Consider the following 25,152-nt stretch of genomic DNA (forward strand, 5'->3'; position numbering starts at 1 on the left):
TGCGCAGGGCACCAACGAGGAGGGTGGCCGGAGTAGGGCGTGTGCGGGGCGCGGCTGGCGTGCAGGTGACGCAGCGCAAGGCACGACCGACGAGCAGAGGCACGTGGGCCTGCGCGAGCGCGCGGTCGGGGGAGAGCCGCGGTCGGCGTGGTGGCGGGGGCGCGCGCGCGCGGAGGCGCGGCCAGATCCGGTGACGGGAGAGAGGGGAGGGGCGCAGCTCACAGGGGGGATGTAGGGGACGGGGCAATGGGGCTCGGGGAGGATGCCAGGGACGTCGTCGGCGTGGAAGCAGACCGGTGGGGGGCGTGGTCGAGGCGGAGCGATCCGGCGAGGGAGGTCCGGCGGGGTGGCCGCGAGGTCCAGCGGCGTCAGAGGCGGGGCGGCGTCGTGCGTGTAGCGGTGGGGATCGATCCCCCCGATCCAATCGGGGGCAGAGGAGGGGAGGTGGATCGAACCCCTCCCCGATCCAGATGGGATCGAGAGAGAGGGGGGAGTGGGGATCGTGTGCCGGTTAGGGTTAGGTTTCGGTGGAGGTAGGGGTTAGTAGGGGAGGTGGACCGGGGTGGGCCGGCCCGTTCGAGCGGCTGAGGCCAGCTGGGCCACTTGTGGTCCAGCGGGTTGTGGTCCAGGGGGGAGTGGGGATCGTGTGCCGGTTGTGGTCCAGCGGGGGGGGGGGGTCCTGTTTTCTTTCTCTCCCTTTTTTTTGTTTGCTAGTTTTCCTTTTCTCTTTTTTTCAATTTCTTTTCTGTTTATTTTTACCTTTGTTTTATAAATTATAAATCTAGCCCCTAAATTAGAACTAATACTTATGACACTACCACAATTGATTTGGCACCCTAAACAATTAGTTTAAATTTGTTTAGTATTTAAAAGACAATGAAATATTAGTTTTACTGCAGTTTTTATTAATTTAGTGCTTTTAACTACTTTATAAAAAGATGTCTCCTCCACCATAAATACCTACGCATTATTTGTCACCTCTCGAACATTTTAGTATTAAAGTTTGAAAATCTTTACCGTTTGACTTTATTTTAAGTTTGAATTTCGAATCTATTTTGAACTAACACGAGATTAACAACAGTAACCATGGTGACGTGGCATCATTAACGTGTGATTACTGTAGCCTAATTGCCCGGGCGTCACAATTCTCCTCCACTACAAGAAATCTCATCCCGAGATTTAGGAGCGGTTATAAGGGGGGAAGGGATCTGGTTACGAAATTCTAACGATTCTTCTTGGTCATAGTTGCTCTTCTCGAAGTGGTCGATCCAATACATTGATGTCTTCATTTTTCTGCTTCAGGTCATTAAGATGAAGTCGGCATCCTTTCTTCGGAAACTCCATCGTACTTACGAATAGGTCACGGGGTAGATCGGAAACGACAGAATGCTATAAGGGTAATAACCTGGGATTAACCCATGAATGAGCATATGAGTACCTCTCGAGTTGAACAAATAGAACACATCGAGAGTAAAGTTGGAAGGTCCAACAAGAAGTTTCAGGCAGCCAGGCAATCGTTCAATGCCTAGTCAAAAGGTGAAAGGGGTTTCAAGCAACGGAATAATTATTGTTTCCGATGCCAGAATGATGATCTCATCGGAAGGTGGCTCATGAATTACATACGAGTCCACGCGGGAGGAATAACTTTGGGAACAGGGGGTGTACAGGAGAGTCAGGTTTCGATCCTGTGGAACTGTGGGTTATGGGCCCACCATGTGGTTGAAAGTAGGAAGGGGGCCGACATCTTGCACGGTCATGATAGTAAGGCGTGTCAGAGGGTAGCCTGTCAGTTATGTCGGCAACAACATCGATACCAGGGGCGAGGGACGAAGAGAACCATTTTCCTGCTCGTTGAACGAGGCGGGCCAATAGGCAAAGTTCCCGTCCGTCGGTGGCTACCGAAATGTCATCAACAGTAGAAACAGGGTCTTACTGGCACGGTTGTACTCTAACGTGTTTTACATAAGCAGAAGATTACTACTGCTTATATAATATAGATCACAAGAAGGGTTAAGCAAACCAAAGGAAAGGAAAGGTGATTACCAGGTTAAACAGAACAATGGAAAGGAAAAATGTGTTTAAACACATTTCAGGGGCATATCCTTCCCAAGGACAAGCAGAGCAAGATATCCATGACAAGATATAGAGTGGATAACCATTTAGGTAAGGGGAGAGGAATTTGATGACCATACCCATACAGCGGTGCTTGGATAATCGAGCAGGAAACATTTAGCATTGGGCTTCAAATGTTTTTGTTGAAAATCGGAGTACCATGGACATGCTTCAAGATAGCATTGACATGTTTTTTTTTTTAAAATCAGACTTTAATACTCAAAGGATTCATCAGGAACAACTTATAGAATAAGTCTAACCACATGCTCATGGAAGAATAGATAACCTTGTTAAACGGAAACTATAACAATAGGGCCTCCGGCCAGGTGTGCTAGGCACGACATCACCTTACCGGGTCACATAAAGACCATTGTTACAACTCTTGGAAATATGTTCCAACCATCATATCTGACCGAGATTTAGATCTGATTGGTGTTGGGATACCTGAGGCTCAGGATGCCTGAGAAGAAAAGGTGCGACACAAATTAACGAGGTGACATTGTAAGACTCTCGGGGAACGAACTATGGAAGAGAGTTCCAAAACAAGAGTTCATCATTAAATCAAGGAGAGGGTGAGGAGGTGGCTGATGGACTCAGCGACTTTCCATTGGGATTAAAAAAAGGATTTCCATGATTATCTGAACAAGGAGATAACCTTTGTCAGATTAAATGATATAGTGAGGTATGCTCGAGGAAAACATACATAATTAAACATTGGTTGAAAGGTGCACCCGAAATATGGGCTAGGTTGCACAACCAATGTTAGAATGGTGATTCAATTATCGGAAGACTTAGAATGAAACTATCGCCCATTCACTCCAAAGCAATAGGGTTGCTAGAAGTTTTGAATTCACACGTCATAGCTCAATTGTCGGTATTCCAGTAAAAAAAACAATACGGGGTCCAAGGAATGAACGAAGATGGCGAGAAGTATTATTATATCAAGAATTCTTAAGAGGTGGTGAAATTCTTAGCACATTCTTGACAAAAGAGATGGTAATACTCCAAGGTAATTACGAACAAAGGCTGGATAGCAAGGAACTCAAGGTATAACACAGAACACGAACAAGTTTGTGTTGGAGGGGAGGCATTAAAATGGTCGATGACAACACAAATCATCGAGGGCAAGGATGGTATTTTTCATCATGAATTCAATTGATATCCAGGGAGGAGTCAAGATGTTGATGATGATCACGACAAATTTTGTCGAGAGGCTCCACAAAGATGTAATAGATCGGCGATGACATCAAGTCAAAGGAATGATGAAGCAAAAGGTTAATGGAACCGAGGGTACGACACAAACTCCAAAGCAAGCTTGCTATCCAAAGAGAAATGATATGATGAGGAAAGATCGGCGTAATCTTAGCTCATCGTCAAAAAATTGTGCTCTGGGAAGAAGGACCAGGTAGCACAGTTAGAATCATCACGACAACGATATAGCCAAACAGGCTAGGAATGGCGTGATCGGGTACAAACTCGTACTTATAGAAGCTTACTGAAGAGTTGTTGAACCGCAGTGCGGACTCGGTTCAGTTATCGGTGTCTATGAGTGTTTAATAACTTAGAGCCCGTGAAAAATTGGAATCAGTGGGAAGGTAGCACTTGATGGAGAACTCATAAGAAGTTATGAAGTTTTGTGATAATCTCAAGATACCAGGGGGGTAATACTCGACGACAGTCCAAAGTAGAGCTTGGACTGGGGTATTGCTCTATAGAAGGTAAGTGCTTAAACATGCACGAGAAATGGTATTTAAAGGAGATCATGGTCGGAACCACGATTGCAAAGGATCAATTCACAGATACCAGATGATATTTATTAAGGAAATGGTTATTATTTCAAGAAGCTTCCATGATAGGATCTACATCGTGCCCATGGGCATGAGCACAAAGTTCATGGTCGACTCCCACTTTGTCAATGCATAACCTTCCATTCACCCCTCGTATTTCAAAAATAACATTAGTTCTTGAAAGTTTTACTGGTGCAATACCAGATAAGTATGACTCGTGAAAACTTTCGAGTTCACACATATTAAGGAAGGCATAGGTTCAACCCGTCAGGGTATCGTGGAAGCATAACCCTCAAGCTTCAATAGTAAATAACACAAGCTCGATAGTAGAGCATGGTTGACAAAAACAGAGGATACAATTTACCCAAGGCATTATGTACCAGGAAAGAACTTCTCGAGGTTTTTGTATACGAAGGACACTGTCGGATGATATTTCAACAAAGGTTCCGACGGTCCATAGTGAAACTGATGTGAGTATCGGCACACAACCAGAGGAAGAAACAATGCGAAGGCATTGGATTATAGAAGCAACTGACTAAATCAAAGCTCACATGTAAAGGAATTATGATTACCAAATCAAAGGATCAGAAGCAAACGCTCTGATTAAGGATGGATAGGTTGAGTAAGCTTAGGGGTAAAATCGACAACAATTTGATTGGTCGAGATCAAGCTCATGTTTAAAGTGACGTCTGAGTCGGAAAGATAATTTAAAAGGATCAACTGATGATTGTGTGCATTCGCACTCATGTTGAATCAATAGGATCAAAATGACGGTGCCTAAGGATACTAACGAATATTGCCAGATATATGGTAAGCATCCATAAAGCAAGTAGACAAGTATTTTGCAGAACAATAAAGCTGCTAAGGATTTTTGGAGGATTGAATAGTATTTCAAAGACTTTTGTGAAACACCTAAACAACTGGGGATGAGCGGATACTCGGTAAGTGCGGGTATTATCCGTAGGGGTATTCAGGTGACAAGGAACAACAAGGCAGTAAGCTCAAAGGATTATCGAAACAACGACAAGTATTTCGGGGTATCTTGTAATAACAAGACCAACTGGGGATGAATGTAAGAATAACAACTGCAAGTAGTTATCCATAAGGGTTGACGATGGAAGGGGAATTGCAAACGCGATGAACACAAGTTCTCGAGTTAACAGCGGAGAGTATCTTCAGGGTCTTCTGGTGCAGCCGACGATCATCAGTAATAAGGGGCTCTCCGGGTGAAAGTGATAACGAGATCCTAATGTTAGATTTAGCAAAGTTCAATTAACCCGAATAGAAGAGAGATTAGAGTCCCAGAGTAAGATCGAGGAGTAAAAGATCCTAATACCACCCAATGGCGACGTGGGCCCGTAAGGCACACAGCCAAGTTAGTAAAAGTTTTGCAATGACTAGACTCAACTTCGGCCAAGGAGTTGGAAAGGGGGATTCCTACAGGCAGTCGGCTCTGATACCAACTTGTGACGCCCCTGATTCAATCGTACACTAATCATGCACGCAAATGTGTACGATCAAGATCAGGGACTCACGGGAAGATATCACAACACAACTCTAAAAACATAAATAAGTCATACAAGCATCATAATACAAGACAGGGGCCTCGAGGGCTCGAATACAAGTGCTCGATCATAGACGAGTCAGCGTAAGCAACCACATCTGAGTACAGACATAAGTTAAACAAGTTTTCCTTAAGAAGGCTAGCACAAACTGGGATACAGATCGAAAGAGGCGTAGGCCTCCTGCCTGGGATCCTCCTAACTACTCCTGGTCGTCGTCAGCGGGCTGGACGTAGTAGTAGGCACCTCCGGGGTAGTAGTCGTCATCGACGGTGGCGTCTGGCTCCTGGGCTCCATCGTCTGGTCGCAACAACCGGGTAAAGAAAGGGAGGAAAAGGGGGAACAAGGCAACCGTGAGTACTCATCCAAAGTACTCGCAAGCAAGGAGCTACACTACATATGCATGGATATATGTGTAAAGGGCCATATCAGTGGACTGAACTGCAGAATGCCAGAATAAGAGGGGGATAGCTAGTCTTATCGAAGACTACGCTTCCGGTCACCTCCGTCTTGCAACAGGTAGAAGAGGGTAGGTTGAAGTCCTCCAAGTAACATCGCATAGCATAATCCTACCCGGCGATCCCCTCCTCGTCGCCCTGTGGAAAAGCAATCACCGGGTTGTCTGTGGAACTTGGAAGGGTGTGTTTTATTAAGTATCCGGTTCTAGTTGTCATAAGGTCAAGGTACAACTCCAAGTCGTCCTGTTACCGAAGATCACGGCTATTCGAATAGATTAACTTCCCTGCAGGGGTGCACCAACTTACCCAACACGCTTGATCCCATTTGGCCGGACACACTTTCCCGGGTCATGCCCGGCCGCGAAAGATCAACACGTTGCAGCCCCACCTAGGCTCAACAGAGAGGCCAGCACGCCAGTCTAAACCTAAGCGCACAGGGGTCTGGGCCCATCGCCCATAGCACACTTGCACGTTGCGTACGCGGCCGAAAGCAGAACTAGCCCCCTTAATACAAGAGCAGGCTTACGTTCCAATCCGGCGCGCGCCACTCAGTCGCTGGCGTCACGAAGTGCTTCGGCTGATACCACGACGTCGGGATACCCATAACTACTCTCGCGTAGATGGTTAGTGCGTATAGGCTCGTAGCCAACTGAGATCAAATACCAAGATCTCGTTAAGCGTGTTAAGTATCCGCGAACGCCGAACAGGGCTAGGCCCACCTCTCTCCTAGGCGGTCTCAACCTGCCCTGTCGCTCCGCCACAAAGATCCACACAGAGGGCCGTCGGGACAAAGGTCCTTTCAGCCCCCAATCCGTGAATCACTCGCGGGTACTCCTCGAGCCGACCCGACTTAGTCACCATCTGTATAGTATGTAAGTATGTAATATATATACCCGTTGATCAACTCCGAGTGATCACGGCCCAATAGTATAGCAAGGCAGACTGACAAGAATGTAGGGCCAATGATGATAAACTAGCATCCTATACTAAGCATTTAGGATTGCGAGTAAGGTATCAATGACTGTAGCAACAATGACAGGCTATGCATCAGAATAGGATTAACGGAAAGCAGTAACATGCTGCACTACTCTAATGCAAGAAGTATAGAGGAGAATAGGCGATATCTGGTGATCAAGGGGGGGGCTTGCCTGGTTGCTCTGGCAAGAGAGAGGGGTCGTCAACTCCGTAGTCGAACTGGGCAGCAGCAGCGTCGGTCTCGTAGTCTACCGAAGAGAAGAGGGGGAAGAAACAATAAATACAGTGCAAACATAAGCAAGACGACGCAAGACATGACAAGGAGCGGTGCTAGGTGTGTCCTAACGCAGTATGAGGTGATGCCGGCGAAGGGGGAAAACATCCGGGAAAGTATTCCCGGTGTTCCGTGTTTTCGGGCAGAGGAGCCGGAGGGGGAAAGTTGCGAGTTTGATATGTTAGGGGTGTGTGGCGGACGAATGGGCTGCGTATCCGGATTCGTCTCGTCGTTCTGAGCAACTTTCATGTACAAAGTATTTTCATCCGGGTTACATTTTATTTTATATTAATTTTAAAAGGTTTAAATCATTTTTTTAGGATTTATTTAATTACTTAATTCTACATTATCCAAAACAGTAATGCTGATGTCATCATGACATCAGCATGATGTCAGCAGTCAACAGAGGTGTTGACTGGGTCGCTGAACGTGTGGGTCCCACATGTCATAGGTATAATAACAAATTAACTATTAATCAGGTTAATTAGATAACTAGGTACTAATGTTTAATTAGTTTAATTAAACATGATTAATTAAGTTAATTAATTTAGTTAATTAATTAATTAATTAACATTTTTATTTACTTATTACTAATTTATTTATTTTTAATTTATTATTATATCTTTATAAATCGTTTTCGTTCTGGGTCTAGGCCACCTGTCATTGGCACATCGGGGGTGGGGCCTAGCTGTCATAGGCCCAGCGGCCTTAACGGGCGCTGGGTAGACGGGTTTCAGGCGCTGGGGCTGACGCCCATCCCTTTGGGCGGCGTTGGGGAGCGGCGGCCACGATGGGGCGGACGGGGCTCCGGCGAGCCACCGAAGAGGCGGCGACTGGCGCTGGGGTGAAGGGCAACAGGCCCTGTGGGCACCGACGGTCGCGGTCGCAGCCGGAGCAGGGCGGCGCGGGTAGTGGGAGGGCCGTCGCGGCGATGGCACACGGCAGCGGAGCAGCAGTAGCTGCAGGCAGTGGTGGCGAGGCGAGTTGCAGGGCGAGGGCAGCAGGGGGGAGGCCACACGCGGGACACGGGCGATGCGGCGCGTGCGCAGGGCACCAACGAGGAGGGTGGCCGGAGTAGGGCATGTGCGGGGCACGGCTGGTGTGCAGGTGACGCAGCGCAAGGCACGACCGATGAGCAGAGGCACGTGGGCCTGCGCGAGCACGCGGTCGGGGAGAGCCGCGGTCGGCGTGGTGGCGGGGCGCGCGCGCTGCGGAGGCGCGGCCAGATCTGGTGACGGAGAAGAGGGGGAGGGCGCAGCTCACAGGGGGATGTAGGGGACGGGGCAATGGGGCGGGGAGGATGCCAGGGACGTCGTCGGCGTGGAAGCAGACCGGTGGGGGGGCATGGTCGAGGCGGAGCGATCCGGCGAGGGAGGTCCGGCGGGGTGGCCGCGAGGTCCATCGGCGTCAGAGGCGGGGCGGCATCGCGCGTGTAGCGGTGGGGATCGACCCCCCCCCCCCGATCCAATCCGGGGCAGAGGAGGGGAGGTGGATCGAACCCCTCCCCGATCCAGATGGGATCGAGAGAGAGGGGGGGAGTGGGGATCGTGTGCCGGTTAGGGTTAGGTTTCGGTGGAGGTAGGGGTTAGTAGGGGAGATGGACCGGGGTGGGCCGGCCCGTTCGAGCGGCTGAGGCCAGCTGGGCCACTTGTGGTCGAGCGGGGGGGGGGTCCTGTTTTCTTTCTCTCCCTTTTTTTGTTTGCTAGTTTTCCTTTTCTCTTTTTTTTCAATTTCTTTTCTGTTTATTTTTACCTTTGTTTTATAAATTATAAATCTAGCCCCTAAATTAGAACTAATACTTATGACACTACCACAATTGATTTGGCACCCTAAACAATTAGTTTAAATTTGTTTAGTATTTAAAAGACAATTAAATATTAGTTTTACTGCAGTTTTTATTAATTTAGTGCTTTTAACTACTTTATAAAAAGATGTCTCCTCCACCATAAATACCTACGCATTATTTGTCACCTCTCGAACATTTTAGTATTAAAGTTTGAAAATCTTTACCGTTTGACTTTATTTTAAGTTTGAATTTCGAATCTATTTTGAACTAACACGAGATTAACAACAGTAACCTTGGTGACGTGGCATCATTAACGTGGGATTACTGTAGCCTAATTGCCCGGGCGTCACACATGAGTGATAGCTATATGAGATGAATATCTGGATTAAAGGGGATTCAAATATTTAAACTGGAGATCACGACATCGATAATATCATAACGCAAATTGGTGTATCAAACATGCATATTCATTTGAATTTGGGCACAAGTGTAATGTTATATAGTTTATCAATATTGGTGATCTATAGATTCTTCAATTACAAACAATGCATGGTTTATATGCAATTAATGTCTAAACGGGATTACACTATATGTTGCGTGTGTGAAACACATTATACATGTTTGAGAAGTGAAAAAAAACCCGCATGAAACACACATTAATTGGAGATAGTTAGCGAGGAATGCATACATTGGATTTCAACATAAAGTGGTTTCAAATATTTGAAAATCCAAATTGATGGATACAACCTTATGAATCTGAGATCATGCCATTTGTAAACCATATTTATGTATAAATGGTGTTGTGCTTTTGAAAGTATATATAAAAAATGATATATATAGAATGTAATTCCAATTGAAAATGGATCCCGCCCAAAAAAATAGAATACAAACGGGATTCGAATTGAGTTGGCACGGTAAACGTGCGCTCTGCAAAATTTGAACGAAGCGGGGAAAGTTGCAGTAACCGCCCGAAACCAAAATCTGCGAGATGGAAATCACTACTGCCTATCCCTCCCACGCAAAGCCTATCTGCTGGATTTCTATAGGTTTCGATAGGGGTAGGTTTGTAATTTCACCCAAACGTGACGTAACCGCCTCTCACCCGGATTCATACATGATGGGCACCAAAACACAGTGTGTCCTCGGCCGAAATTGACTCCCTCCCTGATTCATATTCATACACGGTGGGCGCCAAAAACAAACTCTCGTCGGCAAATATTCGGTGTATGCGAGATTACTATCCTATCCCCAACCGACTAATGTTGCTGTGACATAGTAGAAATTTGAAACAGGGGCTAAGTTTGTAAATTTCCTCGCATTTGAGACAAGCGCACCCTGAATACATGGTTCCCCCTTCCTCTCTACCTCCCTTTTCCCCATTCGTACTCCGTGGGCACCAAAACACCCTCTCCACCCCACCCTCCCCTGTCCGCCGCCGTCCGCCACCCCATCCACCGCCGTCCTCCTCCACCATGCCGGAGCTGATACCCCGACGCCGCCGTCCATTACAAGAGATCGACCTCTCTCATCCATAGCTTCGGACCGGGATCCTTGCATCCCGTCCTCTCGCTTCATCCCCACCGTCGTCCACCTTGCCGGCGCCGCTCCTACGACCGTCTCGTCCACCGCGCCCCACCGCCACCGTCTACCCTCCTAGATCTGCTTCCACGCCGACGACAGCCATCTCTACCGCAGCACCGTCAAATTCTCAGCAGATGCGTACAAGGCGCCGCACCAGAGGCGGTACTCTTTCATATCTGCTCAACTTATTTATCGCAGCAAGAAAATAGATCGCCACTGCTTTACTCTGATTTATTGTCTTGGTTGCGAAGTTGCCTTTGTTCGGATTGCACCTTCAGATCCGCCACGACACGCTCAACACTATACTCCCAATCCTTATGGTTTTCCCCTTTTATATTCCACACTAGTTAAATCATAGTAGACTAAATTTCAAAATTGGGTCAGTCGATTTTTTAGAGCTCGCCAGAGTTCGCCGGTGCGATCGAAGGGGCTCGGGTGGTTGTGGGGCCTCGCCGAACGAAGAAAACTCGACGCGGGTGGGGGTTGGGGCGGGGGTGGGGGTGGGGGTGGCGGAGGAACACAGGCGGTGGGGGCCGGTGGTCCAGCCGGCGGCCCGTGTGGTGTTCTGTATGGGAAGAATCGGAGACGAGGAAGAAGAAGGGTTAGGAGACGTAGGCTCTTCATCCAACCACCTGAAATGGTCGAGAGACAGCTGGGAGTTGCATTCTTAATCCGCTCTGGTTCATCATGTGTGGGCACTGCGCAACCAACATTTTATTATCGAAAATCTACTTGCTCTTCTTTACCATGTTCCTCTTCAGTTCTTCTTTAATATGTACTCTCTCCGTTCCTAAATACAAGTCTTTGTATAGATTCCACCATGGACTACATATGGAGCAAAATGAGTGAATCTACACTCTAAAATGTATCTGGATACATCTGTATGTGATCCATAGTGGAAATCTCTACCAAGACTTATATTTTGGAATGGGGGGAGTATGATAGCAGTACAGTATGTTCCTTGTATTGAAGATGAGCAGGGACATTTGCAGTGTAGAGGTCTATACAGTCGGTTGTGATGGACACTTTGAGCCTCTTTGATTCGTAGGATCTTGTAAACATAGGAATATGATTTGTAGTGGCCTGCCCACTTGAATCCTATAAGAATAGCAAGGAAATGCGTGGATCTGTGTCGCCTTTGAGAGTTACACTGATATTAACAGTACCACACCTTCACTTGAAGAGAGTTGGTATCCGAAGCCTTTCTAGCTGTACCGGCAATACTAGCACATATATGCTAGCAAGTTCCACTTTGCTGATTTTACTCTGATGCTTAAGGTTTTCCCGTTATATCTACACTATGATCTGTGTAGCTACTTTGTGTCGCACTAGCAGCAGTCCACTCTTGAAGCTAAACACTGCAATGACTTACAAAATTGGCACCAAGATTTTGAGTGCCATTCTGGATGCAACGAAACTCATACGCTCCCCACCTGTTGATTCTTGTTCAGAATATGATCCTAATGACTATTCTAACCTCGAGGAGTCAAAGGCAGATGGCCTGTCTTGTTCACCCATCAAGGTGCCTGTTCTAATTTGGCAATGTTTTATTGATTGCGGGTATCTTGCATATGTTGTCTTGCATTTCTTCTACTTTGTTGCACCGCCATCTGCTTCGTTTACTCATCATATATGTCAAGATTCCATGCCCATCCATTATCAATACATATTCCATCTGTCATCATACCATGTTTTTCCACTCAAATGTTGTTCTTGTGCATTGGACATCAAAAAGGAAAAGGGTGATTGCCGAACCTAAAGGAGCACCAGCAAAGTCCTTGAAAAATGTGGTGGTGCCGGAGAAATCAGACAGCACCCCACTTATATTGGCTGTACAACCAGTGACACAAAACGTAGGACCGACTCCAGCAGACTATACCCATACTTCACTGGCCACACCACTAGCCCCACCACACAGGACCTACACTCTAGTAAAAGGTATACCGATTTCATTTGCCATAGCACCAGCTATACCACAGAAAAATCCCACTCCAGCAAAAAGTACAGCAAGTCCACCGGCCGAAGACCTATCCCAACTGCAGAGACGGCCAATTCCTGCAGATTGGAACCCCATTCCTTATTCCCAGTTTAAAAGACAATGCTTTCAATGTTGTTAGGGACTACGTGCATATATTCCCATCATGGGAAGTTTATTGTGAAGACAAACACCATTTTCACATCTTCCTGTCCAACTTACGTGTAAGTGCTATTATTCATGGTTATTATTTTCATGTTTTCTGCTGATTGAACACATCAATGATTTACATTACATTGTTGTAACTAGGTGAGGGTCAATCTGGATAGTCATGACGAGCAAAGCTTGCTTGTGCTTTTCAAGGAAGCATTGTACCAGTATCGATGTTACCTGAGGAAATCACACTTTGATGGCAAGTCTATAAACGAATTTCCGGTGAAGTCTCCTGTGCTAAATTTAGAAGACATTGAATGGAAAAACCTTGTTATGCACTAGTCTCGCTCCCAGGATGAGGTACTGTCTATGAAATCACATGACAATTTGAACTTCTACTTTTCTGCATGTGCCTTATATATTTTTTTGCAGGAAATCTGCTCAAAGAAGAATTCCGGTTTGACAAGAATGACAAGATATCGCAATTAAGGTGCCCGCTGCTTTGCTCTTGTTAGTACTTCTTGTCCTATATCACTGTACTTGCATACATACCTGGTTCATTATGTGACAGCGGTATGCATGATAGCTTGCTTATCAATTGTTCACTCCAAATTATCTGATCTGTATGAATGGTTACATTAGTGTAGAATATATCCAATGCCAATGTTTTTTTAGCTCTGCATTTTTCTTGTAAGTACATGTTGTCCTTTATCAGTGTACTTATAATGACAGGTAGTTGTTCATGTACCATCACTCTGCAGCTTATTTTCCTTTGCCCTCCATTTTCTACACATCAGATCTATATTTACTCTTACCATAAGGTTGGTACTGAAGAAGTTTAGTTGTGCATTGCTCTTGGTTGTACCTTTTCCCTGTATCACTGCACTTACATTTATAGCTACTTGGTTATGTAGCATCACTCTTCATCTTATCTTAAATATTCTCCATTTTTTCGTATATTATCACATCTATATTTACTCTTAACAAAATGTAGAATAAAGGCAATGCTTTTGAAGAAGATTTTGTGGTAAACTTCTTGAATTGCCCCCCCCCCCGCATCAGCATGGACAAGGCCTTTATAGAGCCTGTCTTCACCAATAATGTAAGTTTGTCCATCTTAAGCCTTCAAACTTTGTTGTATATATTAGGTTAGGCATGACTGCAACAGCTGTTTATTTTTGCTGTTTGCATCACATTGCTTGTTTATAGTTTATTATGTAGTTCATAAACAAAAGTTTGTCCTTTGTCAATTTAAGTTTTCAGTTGTACAACCAAGTTCCTTCTTCATACCATGTAAATTAAACTATACAGAGCAAGTGATCTTCTTTTGCACTGCATGTATGCTTCTGTTCTTCATCCATAATCCAGTGGTGTGGTGAACTTACCCACTACAACACAATGTCATATTCTGCAATGTCTTAACTATGAACAATGTCATATCATTCTACTATTATTTAAACCGTCTCTTTATTTGCCAATCTGAAATGGTATAAATTGACAACACACTAACCATTGATACTTATGAGTTCTTGATCTGTAATCCAGTGGTGTCTTGAAGCTGCCAACTCCTTCACAATGTCATTTCCTGCCATGTCTTGACCCGAACAATATCATATTGTGTTAATGCAATTTTAAACTGTGTCACTTTATTCGTCAGTAAGAAATGTGATGAATTGTCAGCACTGATACTTTTATGTGCAAAACCTATCATCTGTCTGCTTGTTTATCTTTCAGAGTAAGGAAGATATAAGTGTTGAACAAGTGCAGTCTCATCATCTTGCTCAGCTGCTTGCGCTGCAGCTCCCCAGCAGGGCTAACCTTTCTTGAACTCTATTGAAGTGCTGTTGGTTTTGTATATTATTTTGTCGGTGTGTTTATTTGCACTGGTGGCGATCTTTGATGCCCAATGTATGTAATCTACTGTCTGCTTGTGCTTTATTATCATAGTGGCGAACTTTGATGCCCAGTGGATGTAATATGCCGTAATTTCTTTATTGACCGAGTTGGGTCAAATGTGTGTGACGGTTGGATTTTGTGTGCAGGCTATATATACCCCTCCACCCCTATCTCCATTTGAGAGAGAGACGTCAGAACGTGTTGTAAGTGCATCTAGTGCCACTCGTAGTTGGTTTTGGAGTATTGACGACAAACCTAGTTGAGGGACTAATGTGTTTGTGAGAATTGCAGGATAACATAGGTAGAAGTCCCTCATTGATTCGGTTTTCCCACCAGAGATGACCCCTAAAAATGTAAGAAGACACTGAAGACAAAGGTGGTATGTGAAGACATTCACATTGAAGACTATGACAAGAGAAGACATCGCATGAAGACTATGGAGCGCGAAGACTTAGTTCTTTCGTCGTTCTTTTTCTTCTTTGTTGAGTCATAGGAACCACCGTACTGTTAAGTGGGGTCCAAGAGAACCAGTCAGAATGACTGAAGTGATGCTTAACCAAAATCCTATGTCTTCGAGTGAAGACTATGAGAGCAAATCTTGTCCAGAGTTGGATAAGTCAGCTTTGCTTGTAGCCCAAGTAAAGTTGTCGTGTGTGTTTGAAATCTGACCGTTGGAACACGTGTCAGTTCCTTAGTGACGCAGGGTCATTTCAGACAAATCAGGTCAGGTTGCCTAGTGGCTATAAATAGCCCACCCCCTACAACCATAAACAGTTGGCTGCTTAGAGTTAGAGTACGGCTTTTGTCGTTTGAGAGCAACCCACCTCGAAGCCTTTGAGAGAGAATTCCTTGCGAGGATAAAGCCCTAAACACCCAGAGCCGAAGAGTGTTAGGCATCACTTAAGTCTTCCTGTCTGTGTGATCTGAAGACTTATTACACTTGAGGACTGTGAATCCTCCAGCCGGTTAGGCGTCGCGTTCTGAGCATCCAAGAGTCATTGTGGATCGCCGGTGAACGAAGTCTATGAAGGTTTGGAAGTCTACCTTGAAGACTTACCAGAGTGATTGGGCGAGGACTGGGTGTCCTTAGCTCAAGGGGAATAAGGTGAAGACGAGGTCTTCTGAGTTGAATCTCAGCCTCCCCAACCAGACGTACAGTTGTCACAGCAACTGGAACTGGTCCAACAAATCATTGTCTTCAACGAGTCACTGGTTTCATCCTTCCCTTCCCTTTGCTTACTGTTGGTCCTTGTGAAGTCATTGTATGATTGCATTATCTTTTGTCTTCACTGAGTGACTACTTGTTCTGATTGGCTTCACAATATCTTCCTACCTGATCTTACTGCCTAGCTGCTATTAGTCATTATGCTTTCACTTCATTGAATACTTGACTATGGTTTGCCTAGTGTAGTCTACCTTCTGCTGCATGGTAATAGGTTTATTTCTATCGTTTGTCTTCGAAACTTCCATGTCTTGAAGACTTCCATAAAAATCGCCTATTCACCCCCCTCTAGTCGATCACTAGAACTTTCAATTGGTATTAGAGCAAGGTACTCCCTTGTTCTGTGTGATTCGGTTTAACCACCTGGAGTTTTAGCTATGTCGACTGCAGGGATAATTAAGGTCTCCTCTGCTTGCCCCGTCTTCGATGGAACTGAATATCCCTACTGGAAGAATAAGATGTGCATGCATCTTGAAGCCATTGATGTCGACCTATGGTATGTCGTCAAGAATGGCGTTCCCAAGGCTGATGAAGGTGTCACCGCTGCTGATGTCAAGAAGTTCGTTCAACTGGACTCCACTGCCAAGAACATCATCTGTGGTCATCTGACCAAAGGACAGTATGGCCGCGTGAGTGCTTTGGAAACATCTAAACTAGTCTGGGACTGGCTCTCCAAGGTCAATGAAGGCGTCTCAACCCAGAGAGATCAGAGAATCAGTGTACTTCGCAAGCTCTTCAACCGCTTCAAGAGAAATGACAATGAGAACGTCCAGCTCACGTTTGATCGACTCACTGACATCACTAATGAGCTTCAAGCTCTCGGTGCCACTGAGATCACCAAGCATGAAGTCATCAAGACACTCCTGAGATCACTTGACAGCTGTAACACCCTCGATGTGACTATATCTCCCACATGTCGAGGCACGACTTAGAGGCATAATCGCAATGAAGGCATATGTCGCAAGTTAGGCAATCTTCACAACATCCCATGTAATATAAATAATAAAAGGGGAGATAACATAGTTGGCTTACACTCGCCACATCAATCAAGTACATAAATAACATTACATCATTCAAACACTCATGGCCCGACTACGGCGCCAAAATAAAAGATAACCCAACATGTGACACGGTCCCGATCACCCCCAACTGGGCACCACTACTGATCATCAGGAAAGGAAACATAGTATCATTGAGAGTCTTCATCGAACTCCCACTTCAGCTCAAGCGCGTCACCTGGAGTGGAATCATCAGGCCCTGCATCTGGTGTAATAGTAATCTGTGAGCCACAGGGACTCAGCAATCTCGCACCCTCGCGATCAAGACTATTTAATCTTATAGGTAAGGCAAGGTAAAATATGTGGAGCTACAGCAAGAGACTAGCATATATGGTGGCTATCCTGTTTGCAAAAGAGAGCGAGAAGAGGAGGCAAAGCGCAAGCGAGAAACTAGAGGACAACCTGCGCAAACATTACTCCAACACCATGTCCACTTAACGCCGGAAACGGCAAGAGTTGGAGTACAAATTGGGAAAGTCATATCCGGGGTGTTACAACACTCCACCACTAGGAAAGGATCTCGTCCCGAGATCTAGGACTGAAAGAACACCGGGTACTCAGAACGGAGGTGATCCTCACGTTCCCAGGTAGCTTCACGGTCGGAATGGTGTGACCACTTGACTTTGAGGACTTTGATTGACTTGTTGCGAGTCTTGCGTTCAGTCTCTTCGAGAATAGCAATGGGGTGCTCACGATAGGAGAGATCTTCTTGGAGCTCAATGTCCTCGAAGTTGACGGTGCGGTCAGGAGTCTTGAAGCACTTTCAAAGCTGAGAGACATGGAACACATCATGAACATTTGCAAAGTTTGAAGGAAGCTCGAGTTGATAGGCGAGGTCGCCTCTCTTGCTGACAATCTTGAAAGGTCCCACGTATCTGGGGGCAAGCTTCCCTTTGATACGAAGCGATGAGTACCTTTCATAGGAGAGACGTGGAGGTAAACATGATCTCCGGTCTCGAAAGCCAAATCACGGTGCTTACTATCATAGTAGCTCTTCTGGCGGGATTGGGCTGCTTTGAGGTTATCTCGAATGACTTTGCACATTTCCTCTGCCTCTGTGATTAAGTCATTTCCCAAAAACTGACGTTCACCGGTTTCAGACCAGTTGAGAGGGGTACGGCACTTCCTGCCATACAGAATTTCAAATGGGGCCTTGCCCGAACTTGCTTGAAAACTGTTGTTGTAGGAGAATTCAGCATAAGGAAGACAATCCTACCACTTCATGCCGAAGGAGATCACACAAGCCCTGAGCATATCTTCAAGAATCTGGTTGACACGCTCGACTTGACCGCTAGTTTGAGGATGGAAAGTTGTGCTGAAGCGGATGTTGGTGCCCATGGCCTTCTGAAAAGAATCCCAAAACTTGGAGGTAAAGATGTTGCCACGGTCTGAAGAGATCACTTGTGGAATACCATGCAGAGAGACAATTCGAGAGGTATTGAGTTCCGCTAATTGAGCTGCAGTGATTGACTCTTTGATAGGCAGAAAGTGAGCCACTTTGGTGAGTTTGTCGATGACAACGAATATAGCATCATTGCCACACTTGGACTTTGGAAACCCAGTCACGAAGTCCATCTCAATGTGGTCAAACTTCCATTCTAGAATGGCAAGAGGTTGGAGGAGACCCACTGGCCTTTGATGTTCTGCCTTCACTCTTCTGCATACATCACATTCATTCACGAATTGAGCAATCTCGCCCTTCATTCGAGTCCACCAATAAGCCTGCTTGAGGTCCTGATACATCTTCGTGCTCCCAGGGTGGGTGGAAAGGGGAGAATTGTGAGCCTCGTTCATGATCACTTTACGAAGGTCACCTTTGGGCACGACAATACGGTCCTCGAAGAAGAGAGTATCCTTGTCGTCAAGGCGGTAGCACTTGTACTTGGGTTGACTCTTGGCAATCCCAATCTTCACCTTTTTCACCATAGCATCAAGAAGCTGAGCTTGGCGAATCTGTTCTTCCAAGGTAGGAGAGACTTGAAGGTTGGTGAGGAAACCTTGAGGAACAACTTGCAGATTAAGTTTGCGGAAAGCTTGACAAAGCTCGGGTTGATAAGGCTTGAGAATCAGACTGTTGCAATAAGCCTTTCTGCTCAATGCGTCAACAATCACATTGGCCTTGCCTTGAGTATACTCGATACTCGGATTATACTCTTGAATCATTTCGACCCCTCGAGTTTGCCTGAGGTTGAGATTAGGCTGAGTGAAGATGTACTTGAGACTCTTGTGGTCAGTGAAGATGTCCACTTTTCTTCCCAATAAGAGATGTCTCCAAGTCAAAAGAGCATGCACAACTGCCGCCAACTCGAGATCATGAGTGGGGTAGTTCTTCTCATTGGGCTTCAACTGGCGAGAGGTATAAGCAACAACTTTCTTCTCTTGCATCAACACTGCGCCAAGACCTTGGAGAGAGGCATCACAAAAGACCTCGTACGGCTTGGATTCATCAGGCGGAGTCAGAACTGGAGCAATGATCAATTTCTCTTTCAAAGTGTTGAAAGCAATGTCACACTCCGGAGACCAAACGTACTTGACGTGCTTCTGGAGAAGATTAGAGAGAGGCTTCACGATCTTAGAAAAGTTTTCAATGAATCTTCGACAGTAGCTTGCGAGACCGAGGAAGCTACGGAGTTGCTTCACGTTCTGAGGAGGTTCCCAATTCACAATTGCAGACACCTTCTCAGGATTCACCGCAATGCCCTTGGCAGAGATGATATGACCAAGATAAAGAACCTCATCGAGCCAAAATTCGCACTTGGAGAACTTGGCATAGAACTAGTGTTCCCTCAACTTATCGAGTACCAAACGCAAGTGCTTGGCATGATCTTCCTTGTTCTTCGAGAAAACCAGAATGTCGTCGAGATAGACCAAAATGAAGTCATTGGTGTAGGCGTTGAAGATGAAGTTCATCATGTGAGAGAACGTCGGAGGAGCGTTGACGAGGCCAAAAGACATGACAGTGTATTCATATGAACCATAGCTTGTCCTAAAAGCCGTCTTGGGAATATCTTGCTCACGAATTCGAATCTGATGATAACCCATACGGAGATCAAGCTTGGAGAATACTTGGGCACCTTTGAGTTGTTCAAACAGCTCATTGATGTTGGGAAGTGGGTATTTGTTCTTGATGGTCTTCTTGTTCAATGGACGGTAATCAACACAAAGTCGGTCCGTTCCATCATTCTTCTTCACAAAAAGAACACCACAACCCCACGGAGAAGAACTAGGCCGGATGAGGCCCATTCTCTCTTGAATATCGAGTTGCTTCTTCAGCTCCTTCAACTCTTCAGGTCCGAGCTTGTAAGGATGCTTGCACACTGGTTCCGTGCCAGGCTCAAGATCAATGAAGAATTCAACTGCCCGGTGCGGAGGCATTCCTGGAAGCTCTTCTGGAAAGACGTCTTGATATTCGCAAACGACTGGAATTTGCGAGATAGCATCCAGTTCACCCTTCTCATTGAGAGAAAACAGACGGATAGTATCATCATGAGCGGCAAAGACAATTACATCCTCAGACGAATGAGTCAATTGAATCTGCCTGGCTGCACAATCAAGATGTGCCTTGTTCTTAGAAAGCCAATCCATCCCGAGAATAAGATCAATATCCGAGTTACCAAGAACCACCGGAGAAGAAAGAAACTTGTAATCGCCCAACATGATAGTAACGTCCGGAGCCATCATTTTAGTGTTCATGAACAAACCCGGAGAAGAAACCTCTATCGGCTTAGGCAAATCAATAGTATGCACATCATGCATGGATGCAAAAGGCTTCGATAAAAATGATAAAGATGCACCAGTGTCAAAAAGAACTCTTGCGGGAATGTCATTAACAGGAAGGTTACCCATGATCACATCTGGTGAGTCCTCTGCCTGAGCTGCATTCAGCAAGTTGACCTTGGCGTGCTTGGTGTTATGCTTGACCATAGCTGTACTTGCCGATCTCACAGGAGGAGGAGGAGGAAGACGCCTCTGGTTGAAACACTTGTTGGCATAGTGACCCTTCTGTTGGCACTTGTTGCACGTGACCTCTAAAAGCGGACGGTGATACGGAGCACTCGATCATGGAGCTTGACACGAAGTCTTGTTCTGAAAGCCAGGGTTGGGTGGGTGGTAAGATCCACTGCCACCTTTTCTCTTTTGCTGATACAGCTGACGGAACAGAGGAGGAGGAAGCGAATACTTCTGCTGCTTGGCCACTTGAGTAGAGGAAGAAGGAGTAACATCTCTGACTCGCTTCTTGGAAGCATCACACCTCAGTTGAGTGGCCTCTTGCTTCAATGCCATGTTGTAGAACTCATCGTATCTCAAGGGCTCAAAGAGGACAAGAGCGAGCTGGATTTCTTCTCTGAGACAACCCCTGAACTGGTATATCATGCTCTTCTCATCAGGCACGTCCTGCTTAGCAAAGCGGGCGAGCTTCTGAAACAACTTGTTGTGGTCATAGACAGACAAAGAGCCTTGCTTCAGGTTGCGGAATTCCTCACGCTTGCTTTCAACCACGCTCTGAGGGACATGGTGAGCTCTGAAATCTTGACGGAATTCATCCCAAGTGATAACACGTCCACCTCTGGAATCCTTGTACTGCTGGAACCATTCTGCGGCTTGGTCTTTGAGTTGGAAGGAAGCGAACTTGACAAAGTCCTCAGGCCTGACGTTACTACACTCGAAATGCTTGCACAGATCCACAAGCCAATCATCAGCATCGGTTGCCTCAACACAATTGGTGAAAGTCTTTGGCCCATTAGCAAGGAACTGGTTGAGTGTAGCAAAGTGAGTCTGATTGTTGCCTTGATTCCCTTGGTTGACTTGATTCGCTTGATTGCGCTCTTGGAGAATTTGCATGATCAACTGTGTGTTTGCATTGGTTGCGGCCATCACAGCTTGCCATGCCTCCGGAGGAGGTGGAGGTGGTGGCGGATCAGGATTCGGAGTAGTGCGTGTTGGAGGAGACATCCTGAAGAGGTTGACATCCATTAGCACATTGATAGACAAATATTGAAGCTGAATCCAACGGAATGAAAATTGCAACATATAGTCTTCACATCCGAACAAAATGAACGAATGCATTCCTCTTGAAATGGTCACATATCCATAAATTGAGAAGCCACTTAGAATTAAGGTAGAGAAATAAATCAACAAGGTACGGATCAAGAACGAATAATCGGTAAGAAATCCCAATCTCAAACCAATATCCGTGGAAGAAGAACTAGAGCTACGAGAATTCCCACCTATGAAACTCCCGAACCTTTTTGGTTATGCAATCAGGTGTTGGGGATACAAGGGAAGCATAATATCTCACCCAAATCTAGCAAATCCTACATCCAGCTGTATCCATCCTTCAACACATAACCGAGAAAAACTTCGAAAACCATCTACCTCAACCTTCGAAAAGCATCCGTTATACAAGTTATGGTGATACTCCCGAACTCCTTCCCCAGTACTGGGTGGCGTCGAGGTTATCTCACCAACGAACTGCATAAAAGAGATTTTCGATGTCGGCGTACTAAACTCGGGTATTCCAGAACTGCAACGATAAAATTATGACGACAACACCTCAGAGCTCAACTCCTCGGGACACTTCCACAAAACCCCTTACAGGAGGCACCAAGACAATGTTCTCATCATAAAACCATCGAAACGATTCCAAGATACCCGCGTGATCCTAAAATTTTTTTAGTGAAATTTGAGAAGAGAAGAGTCAAAACTCTACGTCAGGATGCCTTACCAAAGCGATGAGGAGACTGGGAAGTAAAAAGAATTCCTAAACTCTCCGATATATAATTCCTAAATGACTCAAAACATTTTTCTAGACACAACTCGGCTGCTAAAAACGATCAAGCAATGGGGCTCCTAAGGTCGGGGAAGGCTCTGATACCAACTTGTAACACCCTCGATGCGACTATATCTCCCACGTGTCGAGGCACGACTTAGAGGCATAATCGCATTGAAGGCATATGTCGCAAGTTAGGCAATCTTCACAACATCCCATGTAATATAAATAATAAAAGGGGAGATAACATAGTTGGCTTGCACTCGCCACGTCAATCAAGTACATGAATAACATTACATCATTCAAACACTCATGGCCCGACTACGGCGCCAAAATAAAAGATAACCCAACATGTGACACGGTCCCGATCACCCCCAACTGGGCACCACTACTGATCATCAGGAAAGGAAACATAGTATCGTTGAGAGTCTTCTCGAACTCCCACTTGAGCTCAAGCGCGTCACCTAGAGCGGAATCATCAGGCCCTGCATCTGGTGTAATAGTAATCTGTGAGCCATAGGGACTCAGCAATCTCGCACCCTCGCGATCAAGACTATTTAAGCTTATAGGTAAGGCAAGGTAAAATATGTGGAGCTGCAGCAAGCGGCTAGCATATATGGTGGCTATCCTGTTCGCAAAAGAGAGCGAGAAGAGGAGGCAAAGCGCGAGCGAGAAACTAGAGGAAAACCTGCGCAAACATTACTCCAACACCGTGTCCACTTCCCAGACTCCGCTGAGAAGAGGCCATCACGGTAACTCACTCAGTTGATTCATTTTAATTAAGTTAAGGTTCAAGTTATCTCCAACCGGACATTAACAAATTCCCATCTGCCCATAACCGCTGGCACGGCTTTCAAAAGTTCAAATCCCTGCAGGGGAGTCCCAACTTATCCCATGACAAGTTCTCATGGTCAACGAAGGAATAGACCTCCTCCCGAGACGTTCCGATCAAACTCGGTACCTCGGTTCTTCAAGACACTTCGATAGGTTAAAACAAGACCAGCAACACCACCCGAATGTGCCGACAAATCCCGATCGGAGCTGCACATATCTCGTTCTCACGGCACACTCAGATGAGACATCCTACGAGTAAAACCAACCCTCAAGTTGCCCCGAGGTGGCCCCGCAGTCTACTCGGTCGGACCAACACTCAGAGGAGCACTGGCCCAGGGGGGCTAAAATAAGATGACCCTCGGGCTCTAGAAACCCAAGGGAAAAAGAGGCTAGGTGGCAAGTGGTAAAACCAAGGTTGGGCCTTGCTGGAAAAGCTTTAATCAAGGCGAACTATCAAGGGGTTCCCATTATAACCCAACCGCGTAAGGAACGCAAAATCCAGGAACATAACACCGATATGGCGGAAACTAGGGCGGCAAGAGTGGAACAAAACACTAGGCGAGAAGCCGAGCCTTCCACCCTTTACCAAGTGTATAGATGCATTAAGATAACATGGCAATATAATGATATCCCAACAAGTAAATAAATGTTCCAACAAGGAACGGTCTCCAATCTTCACCTACAACTAGCAATGCTATAAGAGGGGCTGAGCAAAGCGGTAACATAGCCAATCAACGGTTTGCTAGGACATGGTGGGTTAGAGGTTTGACATGGCAATTTGGGAGGCTTGAAAGCAAGTGGTAGGCATCGTAGCATTGGCATAGCAAAAGAGCGAGCATCTAGCAAAGCTAAGATAGTAGTGATTTCAAGGGTATGATCATCTTGCCTGCAAAGTGGTCAGAGTTGATTGGATCCTCGAAAGCAAACTCAACGGGCTCCTCGTTAGCGAACTCGTCTCTCGGCTCTACCCAAACAAGCAACAAGGACACAATTAACCACGTGCAAAGCTCAAACAATATGATGCAAAGATGGTATGCTATGCGGGATGCGATGCGGGATGCATATGCAAGATGTGACAAGGAATGCATGAACCTGGCCTCAACGTGGAAATGCAAGTGTGCCACTGGAAATATGAGATGAAATCGCTTGAAAACGATATAAAGAACGTCGGAATCGGAGTTACGATTTGGAAATGGCAAGCAATTCAAATATGACACCGGTTTGCGATTTACAGCAAGTAGCCAACTAAATGCAACAAGATGAACATGCTACAGCACTCAAACATGGCAAAAAAATACATGGCAGGGATGTATTCAAGATGCTTAACAAAAATCTATCACTGAGCTACGGCCAAATCATACATTAACAGGTTCAAACAAGCATGGCAAAAATGCATATGGCAAACAGATCTCAGACTTAGTGAAATTAACACTTGTCTGGAATTTCAGATCAGGTAGCACACTTCGGAGCAACAAAACTACATGCTACAGGACCTGAACATGGCAAAGTAAAGCATGGCATGGAGCTACTCAAAGATCTTAACAAAAGTCCCTTAGTGACCTTGAGACAAAAGGGATCAGAAAATACAATTGCAAGCATGTGAACATGGCAAAAACATAATTAGTTCTCAGACTTGGTGAAAACTGGAGCATGCTGAAAACGGATATCAAGTAGGCATGTTGACGAGCTCGATGCACTCACTACAGAGC

The sequence above is a fragment of the Triticum aestivum genome, chromosome 5A (assembly GCF_018294505.1).
Source record: "Triticum aestivum cultivar Chinese Spring chromosome 5A, IWGSC CS RefSeq v2.1, whole genome shotgun sequence".
Lineage (NCBI taxonomy): Eukaryota > Viridiplantae > Streptophyta > Magnoliopsida > Poales > Poaceae > Triticum > Triticum aestivum.